Source organism: Ictalurus furcatus, chromosome 7, assembly GCF_023375685.1.
Source record: "Ictalurus furcatus strain D&B chromosome 7, Billie_1.0, whole genome shotgun sequence".
In the NCBI taxonomy this organism is placed as follows: Eukaryota; Metazoa; Chordata; class Actinopteri; order Siluriformes; family Ictaluridae; genus Ictalurus; species Ictalurus furcatus.
Genome location: NC_071261.1, coordinates 559,433 through 582,654, shown reverse-complemented (window position 1 = coordinate 582,654; position 23,222 = coordinate 559,433).

Sequence of the window (23,222 nt, the reverse complement as noted above, 5' to 3'; positions counted from 1 at the left end):
TTTTAATTAAAAGGTAAAAAAAAAAAAAAAGGGATGTGAAATAGTTTCCTTTTTACCTTGGTTTTTTGTCAATTTTATATATTTTTTATAATTTCTATTTTTTCTACACTTTTTTATATTCTATTTATTTATTTATTTATGTATTAATGGAATTTTTTTTCATTATCTACCATGTCTCTCAAAATTTTTGGAGGAATCTAAATGACTGAATAAAAAAAGACAATTTAAAAGTCAAAAAGTCTCTCTCTCTCTCTCTCTCTCTCACTCTCTCTCTGTATCAAGCTGCATTGCTGCTGCCTGATGTGATGGCCATGCATGACATTAGTCTTGTGTTTTCAAGCAATGAGATGACAATCAGATGTTAGTGAGCATCCTATTTTATTTAAAGAACAGGGATCCATTAGATCTATTAATCAAAGTCTCATCTTCACATCACATGTTTTTGGGAGTGTATCATGGCATGAACAAAGAGATTTTTGAGGACCTCAGAAAAAGAGTTGTTGATGCTCATCAGGCTGGAAAATGTCACAAAACCATCCACTGAAACCATTGAAAGCCACTGCTCTCCAAAAAGAACATTGCAGCCCGTCTGCAGTTTGATAAAGATCATGTAGACAGGCCAGAAGGCTGTTGGAAAAATGTTTTGTTGATGTATGAGACCAAAATAGAATTTTTGGTTTAAATGAGAAGTGTTATATCTGGAGAAAAGTCAAAACTGCATTCCAGCATAAGAACCTTATCCCATCTGTGCAACACGATGGTGGTAGTTTCATGGTTTGGACCTGTTTTGCTGCATCTGGGCCGGGACGGATTGCCATCATTGATGGAACAATATTCTGAATTATATCAACGAATTCTAAAAGAAATTGTCTGTGGTCTGAATCTCAAGACAAAGTGGGCCATGCAGCAAGACAAAGACCCTAAGCACACAATTCATTCTACCAAAGAAGAATAAACTCAAAATCCTGACCTTCAGAGAAATGTTGTAGAAGGACCTGAAACAAGCAGTTCATGTGAGGAAACCCACTTACATCCCAGAGTTGTAGCTGTTCTGTACTGAGGAATGGGCTAAAATTCCTCCAAGCCAATGTGCAGAACTGATCAACAGTTACTGGAAACATTTAGTTGCAGTTATTGCTGCCACTTTTGCCACTCACAGATTTGTAATACTGGATCATTCTCCTCAATAAATAAATGATCACGTATAATATTTGTGTCTCCTTTGTTTAATTGGGTTCTCATTATCTACTTTTAGGACTTAGTGTGAAAATCTGATGATGTTTAGGTCATATTTATGTAGAAATATAGAACAGTCTAAAGGGTTCACAAATTTTCAAGCACCACTGTATAGTGGTTAATGATCAGTATCACTTTATCTGGTTCAACCAGAAGAGGATTGGATTATCTGGTTCGCCTTTCAAGGTTTCTTCCTCATGTCATCTCAGGGCGTTGACAGCATCTGTAAAAAGAATTGAGTTGAATTTCTTTACTGAAGCAGAGTGATGACTACATCAATAATATAAGGAACTGTACATGTTGTAGGCATGCTTTTATAAAGTGAAATTTCATGCTTTCAGTATTTTAAACTGATAGTCTCTAAAATAATAATAATAATAATAATAATAATAATAATAATAATAATAATAATAAAAGCAAGAATGTAGTATCTTAGTATTAGCTCTACAAAATTTAGAATTTAAGATTTATTCATTTGTCCAATGGGATACTGGCTAATCTGCCCCCCAAATAAATTAAAAAATTAATTTTGTGCTAAACTAAAACCTTGTGGAAATAATTGAATGAAAAGACTCTGAAAAAGCACTAGTCTCTGTTATTCCACTAGGGGGCAAAATAAAGCAATAAACTCAGCTACTGAAAAAATGTCCTACAATAACTCTGTAAACGTGTCTCTTTAAAAAAATCAGGTTCAAGAAATTAAAAAGTTGTACATTTTGTAAACAGAATGTGAATTTTTATTTTTATTTTCCAATGAACTGTAGTCTATTTATCTATTTTGTATGTGACGTATTCATTTGTAAATTAAGAATAAAGCTTTCAGATGCTAATGAGTGAAGACATTTAAGAGTTGTTGTTGATTTGATTCTTTTGTCTAACAACAACAGTGGTACCTTGGCAATGCTGGGGCTTGAACCTCCAACCTTCCACTCAGTAACCTTGAGCCTTAACTGCCAATCCACCACTGCCATTAGATTATGATGTTATAGATTTTTCATTAAATAGATTTTCCCCTTTCAGTTTGACTTTGAATAAAATGACAGGTTCCCCATATGAGTCTGAATGTAAAGCCAGGAAACAGCATGAAGTCAAGAATCTGTCAGCATACTAGTGACTCTGTCATGTGATGCTGTGGGGCGGAGCGTCATGAACCTTTAAAATACTAACATAATACAGTACAAAAAGACCTCAGAATATTGTCATTTGGCAACACCATTCATATGCTCAGTGTTATATTTATGTGTATATGGCTTTCAATAGGTAAGTCACAACTTTGTGTTATTTCAAAATTAAATGTTGAATTAGTGAGTAATTAGACTGTGTGATGTTAAGACAAATCAGAATACGAGTCTGCATTATGTAACTCTGGCTTGCTGGTGTTAAAAGAGATTTTAAATAATTAGTTTTCTTCTCTATGACAGGTGACTCCCTGGCAGATCCAATAGAGCCACTTTTAACTCATAAAGTTGTAGATGAAGGTCATGATGTTACTCTGTCCTGCAGCTACAAAGACTTCAGTGGTACAGTATATACCCTGCAATGGTACAAACAATATCCAAAATCTACACCAGAGTTCCTTCTTTACATCACTCCAGGTGGAGTTACAAGTGACTCTGTACCACGTCTGTCTGCTAAAGTTGATAATAAAAAAAAACAAGTGGATCTGCTCATCTCCTCTGCTGCTGTATCAGACTCTGCACTATACTACTGTGCTCTGGAGCCCACAGTGACAGTGACAGTGACTTAGGGGTGTACTCACTTTTGTTGCCAGCGGTCTAGACATTAATGGCTGTGTGTTGAGTTATTTTGAGGGGACAGCAAATTTACACTGTTACACAAGCTGTACACTCACTACTTTACATTGTAGCAAAGTGTCATTTCTTCAGTGTTGTCACATGAAAAGATATCATCAAATATTTACAAAAATGTGAGGGGTGCACTCACTTTTGTGAGATACTGTATTTTAATGAAGTGAAATCTCATGTTTCAAGTATTTTAAGGTAATAGTCGCTAAAGTAAAGATGTCAATGTGGTATTGGCTATAAGACATTTAATTTCACATTATATTTGAAACAAATTATAGTGAATTTTAAATGTCATTTTACAACAAGATGGAGACAGTCAGCCTCTTGACAGCACTACTTCTGATGCAGAAGTGACTACGCTCTCATGGCATACGGGCGAATCTTGCCACCAGCTGAATTTAGAAATAAGTTGTTTATAAATAAAAAAATCTTGTAATTAAATGAAAAGATTTTTGGGAAAAAGTGCTAGTCCCTGTTATTCCACTAGGGGGCAAAATAAAGCAATAAATTCAACTACTGACAAAATGTGCTAAGTAGGTAAAAAAAAAATTTAAAAATTGTACAAGATACACACTCTCTATATTTTTTTTAACCAAGATGTGGATTTTTATCAGTATCAATATATCATTATATCAATATATCAGTACATTCAGAATATACACTGGACATGGCAGATTGTTGTAAAAATAAATAAATAAATAAAACCAAGATAAATAATGCCAGAGCTTTTTCAACCTTTATTGTGAAATTTTAATTTAATAATTAAAATGAAAAATTGATAAGAATCATTTTAGCTAAGAAATAAAATAAAGTACAATAACCTGGCTGCAGGTTTAGATTTTATCACAGCATTCAATCTTTTTGGGTAAGAGTAAATCAGTCAGGTATATCCTGATTTAACAATATTTTGACATTCTTCCCTGCAAAAGCATTTTAACTCTGTCAAATGGGCTGGACATCTCCTGTGCACAGCCCTCTTCAGGTCACTTCACAGATTTTTGATTGGATATAGGTCTGGACTCTGGCTGGGCCATTCCAAGTCTTTGAATTTGTTTTAGTGAAGCCAGTCATTTGCTGATCTGGAGTTTGCTTTGTGTTATTGTTGTCATGCTGAAAAATGAAATTCCTGTGTTTTAGCAGAAGCCTTATGGTTTTGCGCCAATATTGGCTTGTATATGTAGCTATTCATTATTCCTTCTACCCTGATTAAAGTCTCAGTTCCAGTTGAAGAAAAAACGACCCAAAGTGTGATGCTGCCAGCACCGTGCTTCCCCATAGGGAGGTTGTTCTTTTGGTTATGTGCTGTTTTTTTTTTTTGTGCCAAAAAGTTCAACTTTAACACATAACACATTATTCTACATGGTTTTTTGGGAGATTGTTTTTATTATTATTATTATTATTTGGATAAAAAAGGCTTCCGTCTTGCCACACTATCCCATAGCCCAGCGATATGAAGAATTTGGGAGATTGCTGTCACTTGGGAGCAACCAGTACTTGCCAGAAATTGTTGCAATTCTTTTAATGTTGGTGGAGACCACTTGGCAGCCTTCCTGACTAGTTTAATCCTGATCTTCTCATCAATTTTACAGAGACATGCTGTTCTTAGTAATGTCACTGTCATGCCATATTTCTCAATTTGCTTATTATTGTCTTTACAGGTTTCCATGGAATATCCAATCTCCTGATTCATATTTTTCAATGGGATCCTGTACCTGCTTTGTCAGCTCTGTGTGTATCATGGCTTTTCCAGTTGAATGTTATCAAGATGTCAGGAAAATCCTATAGAAACTGCTGCATTTTATTTGGGGATAATCAGTCACTTTAATTGATGACTAATTGATGGCTGATTGACTAATTACAATTTAACATGAGTTTGAATCTGATTGGTAAAAAAAAAATAAAAAAAAACACATTCCCAATTATAAAAGGGTGTGCACACTTATGCTAGCTGGCTATTGGAAGTTTTTTGTCCCCCCCCAAAAAACATTTCTAGGTGTTTGTCACGTTATGTTTATATGTTGCAATTTCACAATAAAGGTGAAAGGTTCTGACATGATTTAACTTGCCATTTTAAAAGAGGTGTGTAGAATTTTTATATCCATTGTAGCTGATAAATTAACAAATTTTAGAGTTGTTACTGTTATGTATGTATTTATTTATTTTATTGTTTGGCCCACTTGACATTGGACTAATGCTAATGTGAATAAAATATAATATGAATAAAGACCTTAATTATTATGAGCCCTATTTTATATTACGATCATAAATAATCAAATCAATAAACTTGTGCTAGAATCAAAATGTGCAGACGGGTGATCCGCTGTGTCATCCCTGAAGGGCAGCAGTCAGAGAGGAAAATAATTATAACTTTCTTTTATTTTGTCCTCGATTAAAATGGCTGGTTCCCTATGTGAAGAAACAAGTTCCCCAGATTCTTCACTTGATGCAGTATCCTGACTTTACATTCAGCCAATCATCAGCGACATGGGAGATGTCATGTGATGCTGTGGGGCGGAGCTTCATGAACCTTTCGGATATTTACATAATAGAGTACAGAAAGAACTTTTATGTAAATAAGAATATTTTCATTTGGCAAGACCATTCATCATGTTCATGGTTATGCTGGTGTGCCTGTGGCTTTCACTAAGTAAGTTAACATTGACTTTTTGTTAAATTCAGAAATCGTAGAAGTAATAGTAAATTGTAGTGAGTGATTAGTCATTAGTCAAGAATGTGAGTTTGAGTTATGTAACTTTGCCTTGATTGTATAAAATGTTTAAATATTTTGTTCTCGTCTGTATGACAGGTGACTCCATGGCAGATCCAATAAAGCCACTTTTCAGTCATAAAGTTGTACATGAAGATGATGATGTTACTTTGTCCTGTAGCTACAAAGACTTCAGTGGTAGTGTAAATAATCTGCAATGGTACAGGCAATATCCAAAATCTACACCAGAGTTCCTTCTTTACATCTATCCAAGTGGTGTTAAAAGTGCTTCCATCCCACCGCGTCTGTCTGCTGAAGTTGATGATGATAATAATAAAAAACAAGTGGATCTGCTCATCTCCTCTGCTGCTGTATCAGACTCTGCACTATACTACTGTGCTCTGGAGCCCACAGTGACAGGAAATCCATCGGCACTGTACAAAAACCTTGACACAGTTTTGTTATGCTAAAGGCAGAGGTCTATAATTGAAACCCCTTCAAACCATGAGATCAGGATCCCTGAGTCCTGATATTTTTTTGCTGATTTCTCAGAATTCTGCATGTCAGCCAATGTTATTATGTATTAACCAAGCTCTACTGTGATATTAAAGTGACATATATGTGTATAAATCTGAAACAATTGCAGATACTTTCATTCATGTGGGCTCTGCAGCCCACAGTGACAGGAAATCCATCTGCACTGTACCAAAACTCTGACACAGTTTTGTTATGCTAAAGGCAGAACAACTGATAAAGGTCTATAACTTAAACCCCTTCAGACCAGGAGCCCTGCTAATTTTTGCTGCTCTCTCTCTCTCTCTGTGTCTATCTGTCTGTCTGTCTGTTAATTTATCTACACTATGGACATCATATTGTTGCATCAGAATTTTATGTTTTTTATTGACACATAACACAGGGCTCAGAAAAAACCTTTCTGGAAATATTAAAATAAAATATTTACAGCATTTTTTCTAAATTACTGGTTATGAGAAAGTACAACTTTCTCAGAATTCTGCAGTTATTACGTATTAAATCTGGAACAATTACAGATGCTTTCTTTCCTTCTTAAGCACTCCACCTTAGATGAACAGCTCACATATTTCAGGTGAAATAAAACTGTTACTGCAGTATAAATTCATGAGCAGAACATTCCTGTACATCCCTCCACTCTACAGAGTCTCTGTGCAATTACAACTTTATCAAAGCAATCAAATTTACAAAAATATAATTGTAGTAATAAATTACAGATGCACCGATGTGTCGGCCGTTAAAGGCAATTTTTCGTGCTATGGGCCGATAGTTTAGAAACATCAGATGACCATGCTATTGCCTCACGTATTGGATTTGTCTGCCTGTCTCTACTCTAATAAAGCTCTTACCTGCATTTACATCCATCTTAATGTCCATTACGTGCGTAATTTGACAGAGCCTAACAGGAGGTTTTTTAGAATTCAGTCAGTTCATTCTGTTAATATGAATGAATAACATTCAATAAGTTACGAAAGCTTACTTTAATCTTCAGAATTTAGTTAATGTGAACTATTGGTATCGGCCGCTATCACTCAGAATAATCGGTTATCGATATCGGCTGAGAAATTTAGATTATTATTTATTAGAGATTATCATCTCTAATTATTACAGTAATACTTCTTAACACTCAATTTAAAAATATACAAACATGTATTTGCAAACAAGAATCAGTTTGATGAAATTAAGTGGCATAAGAACTAAGTAAATAAGGTAGCAAGAGCAACCCTTACGACTAGCAAGAGCAACCTCTAGATCATCTGTCCTCATCCTACTTGACCTCTCTGCTGCTTTCGACACTGTGAACCATCAGATCCTCCTGTCAACTCTCTCCAGCCTGGGCATCACTGGAACGGTTCTGCGCTGGGTGGAATCCTATCTCTCTGACAGATCCTTCAAGGTATCATGGAGGGGAGGTATTTCTGAAACTCAGCAACTCACAACTGGCGTTCCACAGGGGTCAGTTCTGGGTCCACTACTATTTTCCATCTACACTACATCTCTAGGGCAGGTGATTGAGTCTCATGGCTTCTCATATCATTGCTATGCTGATGACACCCAGCTCCATTTGTCCTTCCAGCCTGAAGATCCATCCGTCTCTGCACGCATCTCTGCTTGCCTGTCGGACATCTCGGTCTGGATGAAGGAAAACCATTTTAAGCTTAACCTGGCAAAATCTGTGCTTCTCGTGATCCCAGCCTGTCCCTCAATCAACCACAACCTCACTGTACAGCTCGGCTCACTCACACTCATGCCAAACAGGACGGCCAGGAACATTGGGGTGATTCTTGATGACGGCTTGACCTTTACAGACCATATCTCAGCAACTGCAAGGTCCTGTAGGTTCATCCTGTACTACATCAAGAAAATCAGACCCTACATCACCGAACAGGCCACACAGATACTAGTCCAGGCTCTTGTTATCTCTAAACTGGACGACTGCAACTCACTGCTTTCAGGCCTCCCAGCCAGCTCCATTAAACCCCTTCAGATGATTCAGAATTCAGCGCGCCTCGTCTTCAACCAGCCCAAGAGAACCCATGTCACACCCCTCTTCATCTCCCTCCACTGGCTTCCTGTAGCTGCCCGCATCAGGTTCAAGGCCTTGATGCTCACCTACAAGACCTTGTCAGGAACAGCGCCCCCTACCTCAACTCTCTCCTGAAGGCCTACGTTCCCTCTCACAATCTGCGATCGATTAGCGACCGACGTTTAGCAGTTCCAACTCAGCGTGGCGCAAGGTCCCTTTCCAAAACCTTCACGCTAACTGTTCCTCAGTGGTGGAATGCACTTCCAATCTCAATCCGGACCACAGAATCTCTCACCATCTTCAAAAAACAGCTAAAGACCCACCTCTTCCATGAACACCTAACCAACTCATAATTTAAAAAAATAAATAAATAAATAAAAATTTAAAAATTTAAAAAATTGCACTTACACCTCTACTCTGTGCACTTTGCTTCTTCTGGAATTCAATTAATGGATCTTGTATGGTAGCACTACTTGTATTGTTCTCTGCTTGATATATCGCTTTGCTTGTATTTTTCTCATTTGTAAGTCGCTTTGGATAAAAGCGTCTGCTAAGTGAATAAATGTAAATGTAAATGTAAGTAAATGTAACCCTAGCAGCCATCAATACCACTGTAACTATTTAAGAGTATTTAAACTAATGTATAGTTTTATTTGAAGACTGTTAAAATCCCCTTAGTAACAGGCCTGTCAAAGTACTGACATAATGTGCCTAATGTTAAAGATCCTGAATATGATCCGCTACACAATACCACCTTAAGGTACAGGTCTTTATATGAAAGTTCAGCTTTATTAAACAATAATGATTATAGGAAATCAATATGTTTGCTACAAAAAGTAAAACAGTCAATGACATGAAATTACACAACAGTGAGACTGTAACAATGTCATTGTCATGTGATACTGTGGGGTGGAGCTTCATGAACCATTATGAGTTTAACATGTCAGAGTACAGAAAGACCTCCAAATGCTTTCATCCAGCAAAGACCATTCATCATGTTCCCCATTATATTCATGTGTCTGTGGCTTTCACTAGGTGAGTTTCCATTTAAATGAAAACTGTTCAATTAGTGATTATTTAGTGAGTGTGGTGTTAAAATATGTCTGACTCATGTACATTGGCAAAGTATTCTATTCTCTATGACAGGTGATTCAATGGCAGATCCAATAAAGTCACTTTTCCCTCATAAAGATCAATATGAAGGTGATAATGTTATCCTGTCCTGCAGCTACAGTGGTACTGTAAGAACCCTGTACTGGTACAGGCAATATCCAAAATCCAAACCTGAGTTCCTTCTTTACATCACTCCAAGTGGAGTTAAAAGTGCTTCCATCCCACCGCGTCTGTCTGCTGAAGTTGATCAAAATAATAAACAAGTGGATCTGCTCATCTCCTCTGCTGCTGTATCAGACTCTGCACTATACTACTGTGCTCTGGAGCCCACAGTGACAGGAAATCCATCGGCACTGTACAAAAACCTTGACACGGTTTTGTTATACTGAATGCAGAACAACTGGTAAAGTCTAAGCACATAACAGATATGGTGAACAACTGTGAGGTGTACAACAAACATAAAAGATTCCAAAGCAAAGATCCACTACATCTGCACAGTGTTCCAGAAAGACTTTGGCAGAAGATTGGTGCTGACCTGTTTACCTTTGATCAAAAAGTGTATCTACTCTTAATGGACTATTACTCGAAATTCTTTAAAGGGTCATGAAACGTCCCTCTTTCAGCTCAAGTCTACCTCTCAGTGTTTTTGAAAAATGCAGCTTAAATGGGCGTGGATGGCTGTGCGAAGAAGGGAGGGGGAGTGGGTGTGGCAGGGAAAGGCATGGGAGGAAGAGGGGGGCGAGCCTTCAGAACACTCACAATATAAGTTGGATAGTGACAAAGTTTGCAGATGAGCCAGAGGACATCTCTCCTCCTGAATCCCCAGGGCTAAATGGAGACACAATAGGTAGCAGTGCAGGTCCTAAGCCCTGTCTATTTAATCATTTGCCCCTGGCGTGACTATGGAGGAAAACATAACAAAACCAGAGGCAGTGCAGATGAAAGAAATGTCGGAATAGTAGTTAGCTAATAGGCTCAAGCTTTTCATGAATAAAAAGATGAAGGCTCTTCCCTTCAACATGAACTCTCGGTGTATAGTTTTGCACGTGACGGCCCGCGGAGCTTTAAGTGGTTTAATTAGTGGCTAACCTGGCCCACCAAATAAATATTAAAGTCAATTTTGTTCTATGTTAAAGTAGAAGTGAAGTAAGTCTAGAGGGCAAAATCAAGGAATAAACTCCATAAACTCCAAATAAACTCAGCCACAGCCAAAATGTGCTACATTCTCTCTGTAACCATGTCTCTTTCCAAAAGAAAAAAAAAAATAGAGGTTTCACAGTAACAGGGGTGAATACTTATTCAATTAAATCCTTAAAACAGGACATTTTTATTGGTAATATTTTTCCTCAACTATATTAATAGTTAAGTATAGAGTTATTTTGTGTAGATTCATGATACATATAATCCCAATTAAGTCTATATATTTTGGAGCCAAAATGTGGATTTTTCCCCTAATAATTCACAGTCAGTGCATCTGTTTAGTAGGTGATATATCCATTTGTACATTCAGAATGTAGTTTTCAGATAGATCCTGATAAATAAATACATTATATATACATTATCTTTATTATAACTGTAAAAATGAGTTTGACACCCTGAAAGAAAATGTAAAATAAAACTTTTAATTATGAGTTTATAATGTTTAAGGATTGAAATGATCTCTTTTAATAAGAACAGTACTTTTATTATCTTTTCAGTTTGAGCCACAGGTTCCCCATGTGAGATGAATGTAATGCCAGTGTACTGCATGAAGTCAAGAATCTGTCAGCAACATTGGTGACACTGTCATGTGATGCTGTGGGTGGAGCTTCATGAATATTTAAAATGTTAACATAATAATGTACGGTAAGACTTCAGAATATGTTCATTTGGCAACACCATTCATCATGTTCACTGTACTATTTATGTGTCTATGGCTTTTATCAGGTGAGGTAACATTAACATTTTGTTATTTTAGAAAAATTATGTGTTGAATTAGTGATTAACTAGTCCATGTGGTGTTAAGAAAAATTTGAATGTTATGTAACTCTGAGTTGATCATGTAAAGGTTAAAAATTTTATCTCTGTGACAGGTGACTCCATGGCAGACCCAATAGAGCCACTTCTCACTAGTAAAATTGTAGATGAAGGTGATAATGTTACTCTGTCCTGCAGCTACAAAAACAGTGCTTCAGTACCAGACTACCTGTACTGGTACAAACAATATCCAAAATCCAAACCCGAACACCTTCTTTTCCTTGCTCCAAGTGGATTTAAAAGTGACTCCATCCCACGTCTGTCTGCTGAAGTTGATGATAATAAAAAACAAGTGGATCTGCTCATCTCCTCTGCTGCTGTATCAGACTCTGCACTGTACTACTGTGCTCTGAGGCCCATAGTGACAGGAAATCCATCTGCACTGTACAAAAACCCTGACAGTGTTTATCTGCTTTTCAAAACAAGTTAAATAATTTACACCTCATCAAACTCTCTCTTTCTCTCTCTCATGCACACACACACACACACACACACACACGCACACTCTTTTCTCTCTCACAATAATTTATATAGATTCATACAGACATAATAAAGTTGTACAGTTGATGTTTAATTTGCTTAATTCGCTTAATATTTGTAACGTTTACAGCATATTCAAATACAAAATTACTTCCACAAGATGATTTTATTTTAGAACAATTCAATCATTTCTAAATTTATTTAGTGGGCCAGATTAGCCAGTATCCCATTAGAGCTTGTCACTTGTCACTGCATCAGAAGTCTGCACCCTTCATCTTGGTCCACTTTCCCCAGTGGCCTAACATAGATCCGAATTATGGATTGTCTGACTACCTGGCACCGTACAATGTCCCACCTGTAAGAAACGTGGGAGAGCCGGATCACATTTGTGCTCTCAGGAATGTTTCATGGGCAGCTCGCATGCCCTCCAAGCACACCACAAGAAATCAAGAGCAGAGCTCCAACCTGAGACCCACAAGGGGGTCTCACCTGCCGAGCTCCAGCCAGAGGTCAATGTAGTGACCTCCTCCCCAGAACCCCAACCTGAGACCTACGAAGTGGTCTCACCTGCCGAGCTCCAGCCAGAGGTCAACATGGTGACCTCCTCCATAGAGCTCCAACCTAAGACCCACGAGGCCAAGTTCTTGTTTGAGGTCGAAGAGACGACCTCTCAAGCCAAGTTCCTGTCCGAGGTCGAAGAGGTGACCTCTCAAGCTAAATTCCTGTCCGAGGTCAAAGAGACGTCCTCACAAGCCATGTTCCTGTCCGAGATCGAAGAGACGGCCTCCCAAGACACGTTCCTGTCTGAGGTCAACGAAGCGAACTCGCATGCCAAATTCCAATCTGTAACTGACGTCACGACCAACCAGGTTCTCCTCATACATGAAACCGACGTCACGACCAACCAGGTACTGGTCATGCCTGAAGCCGACATCACAACCATCCAGGTTCTATTCACGCCTGAACCCGGCATCACGACCAACCAGATTCTGCTCACGCCTGAAGCTGACGTCACGACCAACCAGGTTCTGCTCACGTCTGAATCCGACGTCACGACCAAACAAGAGTTGCTCATGCCTGAAACCGACATCACGTTCAACCAAGTTATGCCCATGCCAGTGTTTGTTGACATGACCAACCAAGTTCTCCTCATGCCTGAAACTGACTTCACAACCAACCAGGTTCTGCTCACGCCTGAAACCGATGTAACGACCAACCAGGTGGTGCTCACACATCAAGCCGACATCACAACCAACCAAGTTATGTTCATGCCAGAGTCTGTTGACACGACCAGACAAGTTCACCCCATGCCTGAAACTGACGTCACGACCAGCCAAGTTCTACTCATGCCTGAAATGGACGTCACGACCAACCAGGTTCTGCTCATGCCAGAGGCGGACGTCACGACCAACCAAGTTATGCTCATCCCAGAGTCTGTTGACACAACCAACCAAGTTCTCCTCATGCCTGAAACCGATGTCACGACCAACCAGCTAATAGGCTAATAAGCTTTTCACAAATAAAAAGGCAAAGGCTCTTTCCTTCAACACACACCACGTGCTCTCATGAATAATTAAGTGACAGCATACAGGTTCAAGATGCTGACGCTTCTTAAAGACTAAAGACGCATACTTCTAAAAGATGCATATTTCCACATAGGAATATCGCCCAGTCACAGGAAGTTCCTGAGGTTTGCGTTTGGAAACAACGCATACCATTATTGGTTTCTTCCCTTCGGGCTAGATTTATCCCTTGCACCTTCACAAAGTGCATGGATGCTGCTCTGGCTCCCTTGTGACTCATGGGCATCTGTGTACTAAACTACCTGGATGACTGGTTAATTCTAGCACAATCCAGGGAACTGGCGCTTCAAGATGTTGTTCTCACTCACATGAGGAGCTTGGGGCTCAGGTTGAACCTCAAGAAAAGTATGCTTTCTCCAGTGCAGAGGACAACTTTTCTAGGGATTATATGGGATTCTACTATGATGAGGGTGTTTCTATCCCCAACACGCATAGGGTCGATCCTATCAGTGTTGAGCAAGATAAAGCTGGATCTGGGCATCCCCCCCAGTCCTTACGAGAGACTATTGGGCCTTATGGTAGCAGCAGCCAATGTCATAAGGTTGGGCCTATTGCACATGAGACCATTTCAATGTTGACTGAAAAGTTGGGGAATGTCCCACGGCGATGCCTACATGCTCTGAATATTTGGAGGTGTCCCCAGTTTCTAGCCTCGGGTCACACTCTAGTGGCATTTACTTATCACAAGACGTTAATGACAGACGCCTCCCTCACAGGCTGGGGTGCGGTTTTAAACGCTGTCCAGCTCACGGTCTTTGGAGCGGCCCTCATCTGGAATGGCATATAAATCGCCTAGAGATGCGGGCCATTTTCCAGCAATGAAGTTCTTACTTCCTCAATTTAGAGGTCACCATGTGTTAGTGAAATACAACACAGCGGTGGTCTCATATCAACCACAAGGGAGGGTTACGTTCACGCCCCCTGTTCAGGCAGGCGCAACTAATTCTTCTCTGGGCAGAGGGAAGGTTCTTGTCAGTGAGTGCAATCTACATTCCGGGCAGCCAAAATGTGGGGGCAGACATCCTGTCGCAGCAGGGGCTGAGGCCCGGGGGTTGGAGGCTCCATCCACAAGTGGTGGAGTCCATATGGCATTGGTTCGGCCAAGCGGAAGTGTATGTGTTCACCTCAGTGGAGACAAAACACTGCCCACTGTGGTTCGCCTTCACTCCTCCCGCACCATTAGGGTTGGACGCCATGGTGCACATGTGGCTGAGGTCGCATCTATATACTTTTCCCCCGATCTCTCTGCTCCCACAAGTTCTAGCGAGAGTTCGCCAAAACTGTCTATGTCTGCTTAGCTGCACCTTATTGGCCAGCTCGAATATGGTTCTCAGAGATAATATCCCTGCTAGACAGTACTCCTTGGGAGATTCCCATCCACAGGGATCTACTGTCTCAAGCCGGAGGGCTGATTTATCACCCTCAGCCGGAACTATGGAAACTGTTTGTCTGGCCCCTGAGGGGCACTAGTTCATAGATTCTGGTCTCACAACTAAGGTTGTAGACACCACGTTGAATGTTAGAACACTATCCATGAGGAAATTGTATGGGCTCAAGTGGTAACTTTTTGATTTGTGGTGTGAGGAGCGTCAGCAAGACCCAGTGAACTGTGCAATAGCTACAGTCCTGGAGTTCTTAAAAGGATGTTTCTCAGCGGGGTGTGCTCCTTCTACAATCAGGGTTTATGTTGCCGGCAATTTGGCCAGCCATGCCCTTGTTGATGGAGCGTCCGTGGGCAACATTCTCTAACTTTGAGGTTTATGCGTGTTGTCAGGCGGGTGAGGCCAATTTGCAGGCTGCGCATACCTTCCTGGGACCTTACTGTGGTCCTGGAAGGTCTGTCAGGGGCCTCATTTGAGCCCTTAGAGTCAGCCTCTGAGAAGCTTCTCACTCTAAAGGTAGCTCTTCTGCTGGCCCTGACATCGCTCAAGCAAGTAGGAGATCTACAAACTGTCTCTGTTGCCCCTTCCTGCCTTGACTTTACCCCTGGATTTGCCAAGGCCTTATTATATTCCTAAAGTGCCTGGATCTGCTGCCCAGCCTGTGGTGTTGCAGGCTTTCTGCCCTCCTCTGTTCCTCACACTGGAGCAAGAGAGAATGCACCTGCTGTGTCCAGCTCTCTGTACTTACGTCCACCACTCCAGCCAGTGGTGTAAGTCAGTGCAGCTGCTGGTCTGCTTCGGCAGTGACAGTAGAGGTGATGCCGTGTCGATGCAGCGTATCTCTAATTAGATAGTGGAAGCAATCTCTATCACTTATGAGGTGCGTGGTCTCGCTACGCCTCTGGGCATAAGTACTCATTCCACTAGAGGGGTCGCTTCCTCAAAGGCTTTGTCCAATGGCTTATCCTTACAGGACATGTGTGCAGCTGCAGGTTGGTCTACGCCACACACATTCATTCGTTATTACAGCCTGGATATTCATTCCGCCCCAGGCTCGAGTGTCTTGCAGTGACGCTTGGGCTTGGGTCTTTTTGAACAGGATCAACCCTCGGTATGATGGAGTGGGTATTCTCGTTCCCATAGCGTTCCCATAATGTGGCGTTCCCTTTGAAAGGGAACGTTTGGGCTATGCATGTAACCCTGTTCCCTGAGAAGGGAACGAGACATTGCGTAGCTTTGTCATACCAGGGCAGGCCTGTTAATTGCATCTTCACTTCAGATAATAGAGGCTGACGGCACGGTTCACAGGTGCCATATATATATATATATATATATATATATATATATATATATATATATATATATCTCATGCGACGCACTTAAATGCCACGTCACCTAATCACGGCAGGCCTATAAATAGGCATGATGTTACACAAGCGTCAGATGCCGAGGGTGCTCCCCCCATAGTGTTATGCTAAACGTAACATCTCGTTCCCTTGTCAGGGTACAGGGTTACATGTGTAACCCAGAAGTTTTTGCAGAAGCCTTATAGTTTGGTGTCAAAATTTGCTGGTATTTCACGCTGTTAATTATTCCCTCCACCCTGATTATGCCCCAGTTCCAGCGCAAGAAAAACAGCCCCAAAGTATGATGCTGCCACCACCATGGTGTTCTTTTGCTGTGTTCTGACATGATTGGACTTCATTTCATTTTTTGTTAAATATTTTTTACATCACAAAAACCTGCCATTTTAGGGATATGTAGACTTTTTATTTCCACTCATTATAGAGTGAATAAATTCACCTGGATATTATAGTTGTAAAACTAAAAATCTTTCTAACACACAACAATGCTTGACTGTAGAAGAGTGATTTAGAATCTCACTATTGGGTGTTAGCCAGAAGAGAATGAGATCCCTTTTGAGTCAGATTCTTCTCAAGGTTTCTTCCTCATGTTATGTCAGGAAGTTAAAAAGCGATTAGTCACTCAGGCGAACAGTAACTGGTAGGTGTTTCTTTCCGGATTTTTTTAGTTGAAACTAGTTTTAGCACCGATTGTCAGATAGAAGCTGTAACTGCGCTTCCTAGTTGCTACAAGCTGTTTACACGTTGCTAGATTAAAGCTAATTCCGGTATCCATATTCAGTTTTGGCCGGGAGTCGCTCGTTCACGTGACTCTGTACTCTTTGTTTTACTAATTAAAGAGGGGTGCTCAGCTGGGATGCACCACAGTATTTAAGAATTAAGAAGCGCTGAGGTGGAAGCGTCAGCCCTTGTCGTGTGAAGACTGAGCTTGTGTAAAGACCTGCGAGTCTACCTGCGCAAGTCCATCAAGCAAGAACACCGACAAGACACCACTTACGCTGCTAAGTATAATTTTTTCTCCCATTATTCCTCTTGCTGTTTACCTGTTTACACACTAACATGTGTTATCAGTTTATCCCTGTTATTTGCTACAGGCACAGACCACGGCACACTCCCAGAAAAGTATGCAACTTGGACAACCCATGCTCTCTGAATGTGGGCTCTGCAGGTTCCCTCTCGTTCTCTATCGGACTTTGGAACTGCCAGTCTGCCTTCAACAAGGCAGATTTCATTCCTGCCTTTGCAACATACTCCAACTTCAGTGTGCTGGCTCTGACTGAGACCTGGATCCATACTGAGAACACTGCCACACTCGCTGCCCTAGCCTCCAACTACAACTTCTCCCATACCTCACGTCCCAACAGATGAGGGGGTGGTACAGGTTTGCTTCTCTCAAAAACATGGAAATTTACCTGTCTTTCTCCCTCTTGTTCATACACTTCCTTTGAATTTCATGCTGTTACAGTCACTGACTCTGCCAAAATGCACTTTCTTGTTGTTTACCGTCCTCCAGGTCAACTGGGGAAGTTCAATGATGAATTTGACACGCTACTTTCCCCTAACCCGGATGATGAAACTCCTTTTGTGGTCCTTGTTGGCTTCAACATTCATCTAGTCAAGTCACATGCAGCTGACTTTCTTGTTCTCCTTCCCACAATTGACCTCAAGCAGTTCACCACACCAGCAACCCACAAAGCCGGCAAACAGCTCGAACTCATCCTCACTTGTAACTGCACCACACACAATCTTAATTACTCCTAAAAATTACTCCTCTCCACACCTCTGACCATTTCTTTATCCAGTTCTTTATTTCTCTCCCCTCACCACCTTCACTGTCTCCACCCTCTATCTCTTTTCATCTTCGCTCTCTTTCCTCCTCACACTTCTCCTCCATTGTTACAACCTTACTTCTGTCTGATAGCCACCTCTCCTCACGGGACTTAAACATCGCAACTGACATGCTATGTTCCACTCTAACATCTGCTCTTGACAGAATCTGTCCCCTAACCACAAGACCTGCTCGCACGTCACCCTCTAGCCCTTGGCTCTCAGAAGCTCTGCGTAACAACCGGGCCAAAGTAAGAGCATCTGAAAGGAAATGACGTAAATCTAACAATCCGACTGACCTAACCAATTACCAGACACTTCTCTCCTCTTTCTCCAATAGCATCTCCATTGCTAAAGCCACATACTACCAAGAGCAGATTGGCAGTTCTCCCAACACCCGCACTCTCTACAAAACCTTTTCTTCTCTTCTTTGTCCCCCTCCTCCTCCTCCCTTCCTCTCTCACTGCAGATGACTTTGCCACTTTCTTTTCCAAAAGGTTACATCAATCAGGAACCAGTTCTCAACCCCAGACCTGCATAGACCGGCTCCTCCTCCATGTAACTCCAAACTGGCCTCCTTCACTCCTCTCTCAGAGACTGATCTCTCAAAACTCCTCCTCTCTAGCTGTCCCACAACCTGTCCTCTTGACCCTATCCTTTCTCACCGTCTTCAGTCCATCTCTCCCACGCTATTACCTGCACTCACACACATCTTTAACATATCCCTCTCTACTGGCATATACCCAACCTCATTTAAGCAGACCTGGGTTACCCCACTGCTTAAAAAAACATCACTTAACCCTGCTGTAGTTGACAACTAAAGACCTGTTTCCCTCCTCCCTTTTCTTTCCAAAACACTTGAAAGAGCTGTTTTTAATCAACTCTCCAATTTTCTCACACAGAACAACCTCCTGGACACCAAGCAATCTGGTTTCTAGAGCAATCACTTCGCGGAAACTGCTCTGCTTTCCATCCCTGTAGCCTTACAACTAGCAAGAGCAACCTCTAGATCATCTGTCCTCATCCTACTCAATCTCTCTGCTGCTTTCAACACTGTGAACCATCAGATCCTCCTGTCAACTCTCTCCAGCCTGGGCATCACTGGAACGGTTCTGCGCTGGGAGGAATCATATCTCTCAGACAGATCCTTCAAGGTATTGTGGAGGGGAGGTATTTATGAAACTAAGCAACTCACAACTGGTGTTCCACAGGGGTCAGTTCTGGGTCCACTGCTCTTTTCTATCCACATTACATCTCTGGGGCAGGTGATTGAGTCTCATGGCTTCTCATATCATTGCTATGCTGATGACACCCAGCTCCATTTGTCCTTCCATCCTGACGTACCATCCATCTCTGTACGAATCTCTGCTTGCCTGTCGGACATCTCGGTCTGGATGAGGGAACACCACCTTAAGCTCAACCTGGCAAAATCTGAGCTTCTTGTCATCCCAGTCTGTCCCTCAATCAACCACAACCTCACTGTACAGCTCGGCTCAACCACACTCTAGCCAACCAGGACGGCCAGGAACCTTGGGGTGATTCTTGATGACAGCTTGACCTTTACAGACCACAACAACTGCACGCTCCTGTAGGTTCATCCTGTACAATATCAAGAGAATCAGACCCTACCTCACAGAACAAGGCTCTTGTTATCTTAAAACTGGACTACTGCAACTCACTACTCTCGAGCCTCCCAGCCAGCTCCATCAAACCCCTTCAGATGATTCAGAATGCAACAGCATGCCTCTTCTTCAACCAGCCCAAGAGAAACCATGTCACACCCCTCTTCATCTCCCTCCACTGGCTTCCTGTAGCTGCTCGCATCAAATTCAAGGCCTTGATGCTCACCTACAAGACCTTGTCTGGAACAGCACCCTCCTACCTCAACTCTCTCTTGAAGGCTTACGTTCCCTCACGCAATCTGCGATCGATGCTATCAATCAACGACCTACGCTTAATAGTACCTACTCAGCGTGGCTCAAGGTCCCTTTCAAGAACATTCAAACTAGCTGTTCCTCAGTGGTGGAATGAACTTCCAACCTCAGAATCTGTCACCATCTTTAAGAAACAGCTAAAGACCCACCTCTTCCATGAACACCTAACCAACCCATAAAAAAAATAAATAAATAAATAAAATCTTACTTTAAACTTACACCTCTACTCTGCGCACTTTGCTTCTTCTGGAACTCAATTAATGTATCTTGTATGGTAGCACTACTTGTACTGTTCTCTGACACACACACACATACATACATACATACATATATCATACTACAAATCTAGGGAAATGTACTGTACAAGTAGCAAAACTTTCACATAGTACATAAAGTTTCCAAAGCTAAATGACAAAATTCACACTTCAGCTGTGCAAGCGAAGTCCTTCTGAACCTTGAGGAGGTCCAGTATACAGTCCCCTCTGAAACTATTGGAACGGCAAGGCCAATTCATTTTTTTTATGGGGTTTTTTTCTGTAGACTAAAGACATTTGAGTTTGAGAAAAAAGATTAATATGAGAGAGACATTAGAATTTTAGCTTTATTTCCTGGTATTTATATGTAGGTGTTAAATGACATAGAATGTAGCAAATTTTGTATTAGACCACCCAATTTTTAAGTAAGAAAAAATATTGGAACATGTAACTGACAGGTGTTTCTTGTTACCCAAATTTGTCATTTTAGCTTGCTTGTTTAGACAAGAAAAAGTTCTGAACATCTACTCTTGGATGTACCCTTCAATTTCACCTGTGAAGACTGCATTTTTTGTTTAAAAAAAAAAAGGATGTGCCACCCTGAAGAACAGAGGACTGTCTATGGGAGAAAAGCAAGCCATTTTGAAGCTGAGAAAACAGGAAAATCAATCAGAGGCAATGCACGAACATTGGGCATAGCCAATACAACAATTTGGAATGTCCTGAGAAAAAAAAACAACTCTGGTGTACTGAGTAACAGACACCCAATGGGTCAGCCAATAAAAACAATAACAGCTGATGGCAGAAACATTGTGAGATCTGTGAATAAAAACCCAAATACAACAGTTAGTGACATCATCAACAACCTCTACAGTGCAATCTGTAAATTGCTAGACAATTTAAACAGAAATGCATTCCAAATTAATTGGGAGGAATCATGCAGCAAGACAATGATCCAAAAGACATGCAACGCAACAAAGGACTTTATCGCTTTGGAAAAATGGAAGGTTTTCACTGGCCAAGTCAATCACCAGACTCTAATCCAGTTGAGCGTGCATTTCACCTTCTGAAGAAGAGACTGGAGGGTGAAACTCCCTGAAACAAGCAACAACTGAAAGAGGCTGCAGTAAAAGCCTGGATAAACATATCCACACTGGAAACCCGGATAAGTTGATTTTACTTAAAAATTTAAGTAATGTTTACTCGATAGCATAAGTGAACTTAACTTAAAAATTCCATCCCATCCAAGTTTAATACACTAAATGCTAAGTTAATCAAACTTAAAATCTTTTGTACTATTAATTAGAACATTAAAGTTCAATGCACTAAATTCCAAGTTGATTTAACTCAAAATCATTTGTGATATCAATTGCTCTGTCCATTTACTCAACTCAGTTCCTTAAGTTAAATTAAGTAAACTTTAAATTCATTAAATTACATTTAAAGAATAAAAATAAAAAAAAGCAAGCAAATACCAGAAGAAAAAAAAAATAATTAAAAAAATATTTAAACTGAAATATTTTCATTTGAAAATACAATACACACAGTCAAGAAAATTCAGTAAAATTATTTGCCAGATTTTACTTCCTAAAGATCTGGTCTTCTGAACAATGTTAGGAAACTTGTCTGTAAACATGTTATTCAAAAAGTGCAACATTACAAAGTTTCTCTTTTTGGTATTGTAGCTGGAATTACACATGGGTGACATGGGGGGGGGGTAAGAGGGGGCCCCCCCTCCCATATTACCATCAATTTATTGTAGTCATGGAGTTTCAGATTTGAAAATTGTTTAATACGTATGTATATGTACATCTCCGCGTTGATAGTGGGCAGTAGAACAAAATAAGAGCAGTTACTTTATTGAGATTTGGCCATAATCAACCAGTAATTTCATTTCCAGTGACTGACGGGAGAAAGTTCCATAAAGAATAGTATGGGATTTATGAATGGCTTGAATATAGTCCCATCATTGATTGGGCTTTTTGTTTCACGTGTCGCGCATTTGGTGGCAATGAGTCTAAGACAGACACATTTCATGTGACTGGATTTACCAACTGGAAAAAAGCCACTGAAAAATGAAGATCAGAAAAGGAGCGTGCACGTTTCTGCTGGGTTAAAAATGAACGGCATGCTGTTTTTGAGTCTTTGCGAGAATGGAGCAGTGACTTTTCAGGTAAATCTACTACATTGAAATCTCTGAGCAACACAAGCTGGAGCTGCCATGCAGAGGCTCTCAAGGCAATACTTGATAACTTTGAGACTTTCGTTGACAAGTTTAGCGAAACTTCTGAAAACGATGTGCGAGTCGGAGGAAAGGCAAGTAGTCTGCTGACATCTGTGACCGATTTTCACTTTTTGCTCCCTTGCATTTTGATGCGATGAATTCTCATACAGTGCAGTGTACTGTCCAAAGCGTTACAGTCATCCACCTTACATTATACCATTGTAAAAAGCCTAGCATCTTCCGCAATCTCTGCTCTTTTAGCAATGAGAACTGATCATCACTCTCAGCAGCTTTGGGAGTTCACAGTCGAGTTGTGCGATAAGAACAACTTCTGCGGCCCGCAACGTGCATGGAGGAGAACAACCAAAGCAACGGTGCCTGGACTGAATTCGGCCTCAGCTCAGGACTATTACAAGGAATTGCTTTTCAGAGTACTGAACAATACTATTAAAGAGATCTGTGAGCAATTTCAGGAAAATTACACTTTGACTGCACTTAATCACATCCTCAGCTCTAATACAGACACTGAAGGGGACCTGACATTTATTTGTCATCACTATGGATTTCCAGAAGAGGAGACAAATGCAGAATTGTCACTTTTCAACGTTATGTCAACTGGAGAAGTGAGTTTTGAACAACGATTATCACTGTTCAGAGAGTCAAAGCTAGTCCACAGTCTAGTAAATGTTGGTAAACATTGGGGGGTTTACTACTCACAAACAGCACCTCGATGTGGAAAA